Source organism: Schistocerca serialis, chromosome 3 (assembly GCF_023864345.2).
Source record: "Schistocerca serialis cubense isolate TAMUIC-IGC-003099 chromosome 3, iqSchSeri2.2, whole genome shotgun sequence".
In the NCBI taxonomy this organism is placed as follows: domain Eukaryota; kingdom Metazoa; phylum Arthropoda; class Insecta; order Orthoptera; family Acrididae; genus Schistocerca; species Schistocerca serialis.
The window spans coordinates 127,307,251-127,314,140 of record NC_064640.1 but is presented as its reverse complement, the minus strand read 5'-3'; the positions used below and the strand labels follow the sequence as shown (position 1 = coordinate 127,314,140).

General features: G+C 39.5%; 1 protein-coding gene across 1 annotated transcript in view; it reads left to right on the top strand.

Moving 5' to 3' along the window:
• The first annotated feature begins 727 nt into the window (after nucleotides 1-727).
• LOC126469824 (uncharacterized) overlaps nucleotides 728-6,890 on the top strand; it is a 360,459-nt gene continuing 354,296 nt past the window's right edge. The window contains exon 1 of the mRNA XM_050097110.1: nucleotides 728-884. The gene's annotated coding sequence lies outside the window, so the exon portion shown is untranslated. The remainder of the gene's footprint in view (nucleotides 885-6,890) is intronic.

The following is a 6,890-nucleotide window of genomic DNA, read 5'->3' as shown; positions in this document are numbered from 1 at the left end:
ACTCGAAGAGCCATGGGATAAATGGCGTAATTATTGTTCTCATTACGATTAATCGCGAAGCATGCTGTTTTTATATTAAGAGAGTATTGAAAGAAAAGTGTGGGTAACAAAGGCAAGATATAAATATCTTGCTTGTGAACTGAAATGCGTGTTGTTATACAAGATGCATATTCCAGTAAACAAAATACAGTCGGAAATGCAGCAGATGTCACCGAGTTTCTCAGACGTACACCAGCAACACAGAAAACACGGGCGTCAAAACGAGTTTACAGATAATTGTATGATACCTGTCGTTAATTGACAAATTACATTTTCAGCGGTGGAAATTTGTCTGTCTGCTAAGAAGTAATCTATTTACGGTTTTGTGGATCTAATTTATGGCGCGTTAGTCGTATATTAACTGAAATAGATAGCAGTTTTGACATAACAGAGATTTTGTTTGGACTTCTCACCGTGTATTAGCGCCGAGCAGAGTCGCAGTTGATATCGTGTGAAATTGTTTACGATGTACGCACGCTGTTACTTCATTTAAAACTTATACCTGCTGTTTCTTGGAACTGTAACTTTTGCGCTTCTAACTTAAGACACAGAAAAGCACACATCTAATGAGCATCGCATCTAACGTTAGCCCAAAGAGTGATGAACTCGTTGGAAAGGGGAAAGAAATTAAATCCTCGCTGCCGCGGCGGCTGCCTACCTCAAGTACTGGTTGCGCAAGAAGTAGAGTTTCTTCGCAATTGAAGGTCTTTGGGTACAGCCGCTCAAAACCCGTTCCTCTGTTTATTCTGGAGCCTTTTGCTTGTTCAATCGTCAGGGTGCGTGAATGTGTAGCGCTGCAACGTGTGAATCAGACCGCACCTCCGATTTACGCCGAATAACATCAGGTAAGTGCGCTCCAGATCATTTTCTCGCTTTCTCCCGAGACGTGAAAGACAGCAGCACTGCTGTCTGCTCCAGTGTCGCTTAATTTAATCTGAACAACAGACCATATGTACGAGTGACGTTTCGAAAAGGAGGTCGGAAAAGCTACAGTAGAGATTCTTCTGTATTTGTGCTGCACCTGGCAGTGTGTAAAAACTCAAATGTCGTTTAAACTACAATGCGACATTTATTGAACGACGTCGGAAAGAACAAGCGTCTGAGGCGTAGCGACGAAGCGCTCAATTGTTGAAAATAAGGTGCGTGAAATAAGACTGCAAAATGTATTTATTTGCTCAGAAGGCAATTATTTCTTAGCGCGGAACACTGTAGTACTACTGAAATAAAGTTTGCCTATATACGTTGTGTGCATCGACGTTTTAGTGAGTAGCAAAGCGCGTCGTTCTGGAAGTCAAACGCTAACAATGTCAGTGGGCTACCACTGGTATTCTCCGTGCTTCGGAGAATCAGAAACTTGGTTTGTATCGTTCAATACAATGAAACGTCGTGCATACAGAAACAAAGTTTTGTAGTGGCGCAATAAATTCCCTACATTTGTCGCTGAAACAAAAGCACATACAGGATAACTGAAGTGAAACAACAGCAATAGTAGTGTGTCAAGCTGTAATTCGTCTGCAATGAAAAGTTGCGGTGGTTACTCTTACCTCATGAGTTTTACGTTTTTATTCGGATTCAGGCCACAGCTCCTGTAGTGTCTGGTGCGTTGAGTCTGATAATCGAAGTATCATCGCGGGTATTAATTGTGTGTGATCTTTCAGCAGTATTATTTTTATAATTGTAGTTTATCAAGTGTTACAGCACATGTGTTACTGTACGAGAGCTGTACTCTCGATTACAGATTATGACAGTTGAATAATTACTTTGCAAAAGCATAAAAATTTAATGAATTTTCACGTTTCACTTATTGCAATACCTTAAAAACGTGATCCTCTGCCGTAAACTTTAGAAGCTTGCAAGTGTTCCGTACTCATATAAAATGAAGATACCTACGTTTACTTGCAGATTCTATTAACAATTCCTCAACGAATACGCACAGAAAAAAAAATCACTGTAGCTGATTCGAAATGAAGCAAAACGTATGGCACTGGCAGTTATAAAATTGGTTCTTTGTACTAATCAGATGGGGACTTACGCAAATCACACTTCGTGATTTTTAGAGTTATTTCCACACGAGTGTCTGATTCGGAGTTTAACGATTAACCGACATTTTTAGTGCCTGTAAAGAGATCGTAGGTTGAATGTCTTTGCTGTTACAAAATATATGCGAGATTGTAGGAGGAATTGGACGTCAAGGAAAGAATAATGGAAGAGAGCCTTTCCCTGAGTCCGGCGCCGTAGTGAAACGAGGGTATCGCCAGGGTCAGGGCAGACGAGGCGCTATCGTGTGGGTCAGTGCGAAATCACGAAAACGCGCAACACATAACTCCAACCGTTCTGTCTTCCTTACCTTTAGAAGAACGTGATCAAAAACCTCAATCTGTCCTTTCTACCCTTATTTTCTTTCTTCTTTTCCTTCTTCTTCTGCCCAGACTAAATAAAAATTACATTATCGTATAACAACCGAATAGCTCTGAAGTGCTTATTCTAATGATTATAACTCTTCCTTATTTAATGATCTTCATGATATGTGCAAAAGTAACTAGGAACGAGGATTTTTCGTCTTTTATACCTGCTAGTTATCAAATTTGTCTAAGCTCTATGATCTTGATATTGGGCTGCCTAACCCGAAAGATTTGCAGGGATGTGGCAGGCAGTCCTTTTAGCGAATGATATCATTATAGAATTTTTCCGAGTTCCAAACATCGTCTTTATAATTACAGACCCGTTAAATTCTCGGCAGAACAGTAGTAGTTTAATGTCCAAGTATTGTTGTTTCCACCAAGGTTTATTTGGTGCTACGTTACAAGCAGGTTTCGAGAACAATTATGAGTGTTTTAAATGCTATTACAGGGTCAATACTACCACTGACGCAAATAAGAAAAAAATACAGGTTCCTTCTGCGAGTCATAGAATGGCATCGTCATCGCAGTCTCTTCTCTTTGCGTGGGCGGCAACGCGGTGTTACTTCGTGGTCGTTTTGTGACAATGATGAGGAACTAGCAGAAGGCGTCCGTCTCTTGGATGCAGGGAACGGCTTTCCGGAGATCCTTGCTTGTTTGCTGCTGCTTTCTGCACGAAAATCGCTTCTTTTCACATCCTCGAAAATAGCGTAATTAGTGTTTCGTTTCACATAATATCAGTGTCGAAGGGGCATTAAATACAAAAGAAAAAAATAAATAAAGTCTGATGATTATTTTGCAGCCCATTTGGAACAATTTGTTGCAAATGAGACATTGTCTAATTTTGTCGGATTGCATGCGTAATCCAGTCATCCTTGTTCTGAAAATTCCAAGAAGTTTAGGTTGAATGTTCCTCTAATTCGACCTCGTAAATAATTTTGTAGATGCATATTCCATTACATGCTGTATTCCATTACATTTATCTGCGCCTACGTGTGTCTCAAATGTTCTTTTCTATTCAATGTGATTAAACAAAGGCACCTAGAAAGTGTTTCGTATAACACGTAAAGAACACAACTATGAAACTGTACCCCTATCCGCGCTGAAGACGTTATGGCCACTCGAAAGTACTGTATAACTCTAAACATTGGACTTTTTAGCTGCATGTTAGGGAAGATACTAGGTCAAAATTTTCTTGTATGTTGCGCAGTTCGATGTGGCTTTCATTTTTTGCCGTACACGCATTAACCGATACTCCAGCTCTTGCCACATACGACGAAGAACATGAGGTGAAACTTAATTAGTTGGTTAGTTAGTTGTTTATTCACTCATAGATTATTTGCAAAATGATATTAGACGCGTGAGACAGAATAGCTTATTTTATTCTTTCCCTATAGTCATAATATCGTCGACATTGTGTACACTCTGTTTCATATAGCACGAAGAAGAGAAAGAATAAATCTGGAGAAGTAATGTCTAGCGAACGTGTTGGCTGTCACAGCCACATAATTATTCCAATAATTGTTCAAAAGTAGCACATTATCGGAAGAGAAAGAAGAATATCAAGAAAGTGGTCGATTGTTGTCGCTCTTACTTCAGCAGCGCTCTAACTTCGTGTGGAAGCTAAAACTTGATAGGGGTTGCGTCCAATATTAACGCCAAAAACTTCAGATGGACGTCTGTTTGATGCTGGAACAGGTAAATGCAGTGCGTGGAAATAGACAAAAAGACACCATATTGTTTGTTTACGTTATCTTAGAGTAATCGTTGGAATTGGTGACGTCCGTCAAATATCTAGTGATTTCCACCCGGATCGATTGGAGGTGGGACGATCACATAAATCTGTTTGGGTGAAGGCAAGTGCCAGACTGAGCATAGCCGAAGAATCCTGAGAGAGTGCATCTCAGCGAGAAGTAGGTCACTATGCTCTTATCCAGCCGATTCTTGAGCATTGATCATCAGTCTGAGACCCTTTCCATGTCTGATTCATGGAAAAAGTTGGACGGAAGGGCTTACTTTTAACATTTCGAGGGTATGTATTCCAAGACTAGGCGAGAAATGGTATTCCCTTCCACATATACGAGGGAGTGGAAATCTTTAAAGCTTTTTAAATAAAACAGACGTTATTAACACTCTACGTATTTCTTCTTGATGTCTACATATTTCTTTCTCAGCATAGTCACCCTAGCGGCAACACATTTCTTCAAACGAGAGACCAATTTGTTGATACCGTCATTGTAGAATGTTTAACTTTTTTGACGAGGCCACAACCTCACCTCTTTTTGCACCGCTTCATCACTATTAAGTGAAGTTCTCGAAGGTGTTCTTAATGTTTTGGAAACACATGAACATCGGATGGGGCAAAACTGTATGGAGGGTGATCGATAACAGTGAACGCAAGGCGACGGATTGTTACAGATGTCGCAGAGCTCGTGTGTGGTCTGGTATTGTCATGCTGAAAAAGAGGATGCTCCATGCGTGTACGAACTCTTTGAATTCGAAAACTCGACTATAGCACGCTGACTCTCACGCATCGACACAATTACGTTGCCATGTTACGCGCTACAATTCGGAGCGCTCTAGCAGAAGAGGGCTGCAAATATGTAGTCATGAAGAATGAAGATGTACAATGTAAAAAATGGCTCAAATGGCTCTGAGCACTATGGGACTTAACATCTGAGGTCATCAGTCCCCTAGAACTTAGAATTACTTTAACCTAACTAACCTAAGGATATCACATACATCCATGCCCGAGGCAGGATTCGAACCTTCGACCGTAGCGGTCGCGCGGTTCCAGACTGAAGCGCCTAGAACCGCCCGGCCACACCGGCCGGCTGTACAATGTAAAAAAAAAACAAAACAAAACGATTGTTTTATTTAATAAACTTTAAGAGTTTTCACATAAAAATTCGGAGGCATTACTTTTCAGTACGCCCTCGTATAACGTGTAATGTGACTGTAACATAATGAAATCGAAACTTACGCGGAGCCGTACAGACCGTAACATTCTCTTTGCATTCGCGAAATGAGGGTAGAATAAAAAAACCTCACTGCGTACTCTTCCGTGGCATGCGGACTACAGATGCAGACGTAGATTCATCTTCAATCTGAGGCACTTCATACGAATATAACACAGAAAGGTACAATGTTGACGTCACCACATTGGCATTGTATGTCTCTTTACATTTCTGAAACTGACATGCGAATTGTCTGAAATGACTAGAGGAAACTTTTTGTAATTCTTTTTTCTTCACTCAATCAATTTGGTTAACATTACATGAAATCTACACGCCTCTCCTAACTGCCGATACACACCGTCAGTTACCTACAAAATTCGTGTCAACCGTTGTTTATCGGTGTGTAGCTGTCATTTAAGTAAAGGAAGCAGTCCGTAAAACTGTAAAGAGTTTCTTTTTGACTGTTCTAAATGTGACTTATGTATCTAAGAAAAGAAAGCTGTAGGACGCTGTAAGAGTCGATCGGAATTAACAGCAGCTTTCGTGGCTACTTTGCTAAGGCAAAAAAATTTTGGCTACATTTTTCCTCACGATAGGACTTCAGATATTGATAACGATATAGATGCAAAATATTTCGAAGTTCATTTCAGATGTCGCATAAATTTGGTGCCGGAGAGTTAAAAAATCTCTAACGAGAAGAGAAAGGTATCGGAAAAAAGTGATGCAGACTAAATCAATGGATGTCTTTGTTCATACTGTAAATATTATAGTCTCTTATCGTCATGAATATTATGTACATAATATACATAATTCTGCACAACAGATATAATCTAAAAGAAAGCTTACAGCGAAATGGAGAAAAATCTAGACCATGTCTCTACTTACGCATTCGTAATCTATAACTTTCGTGATCAGACTGAATGGTTAATTTTTGCCAATATTATATGGCTAACTTCAAGAACCGATCGGGAACTTCAGACGATGCTTTCGAAGGTCAGTGTTGTATATCACGCTAGACTCACCGAAGTCTGGCAAAATAGGAAAGAAAACTTTCGATTTTTACCTACTTTACCTTTTTGTTTTGTTTTGCTAGATTAAGTTCCTTTTCCTTTTGGATTCTTAGTCAGGTAATAAAAATTCTGGATTAATGTTTTTTTATTCGAATTTACCCTTACGGAGAAGTACAGATATTTGAGATTTCATCTAGTACAACGAATGAAATCGAACGTTAGACTAATAACATTTACATCAGTGGAACTCATCTTACAGAATATGGACAGAAAAATTTATTATAGATGCATTATTACAGTTTCAAGTCTACAGTTGTGACACTATTTTGAAGATACGGTGTTTAGTACACTATTATTATCTTCTCTATTTAAAAATCTAAACAAATACGTGTGGCCTCCATCAACATATATTACGGTCGGACTCATTCCTAACTAAGTTTTGTGTAAAAACGTCAGACCGTGTGCGACTCAACATGGTTCTCAAC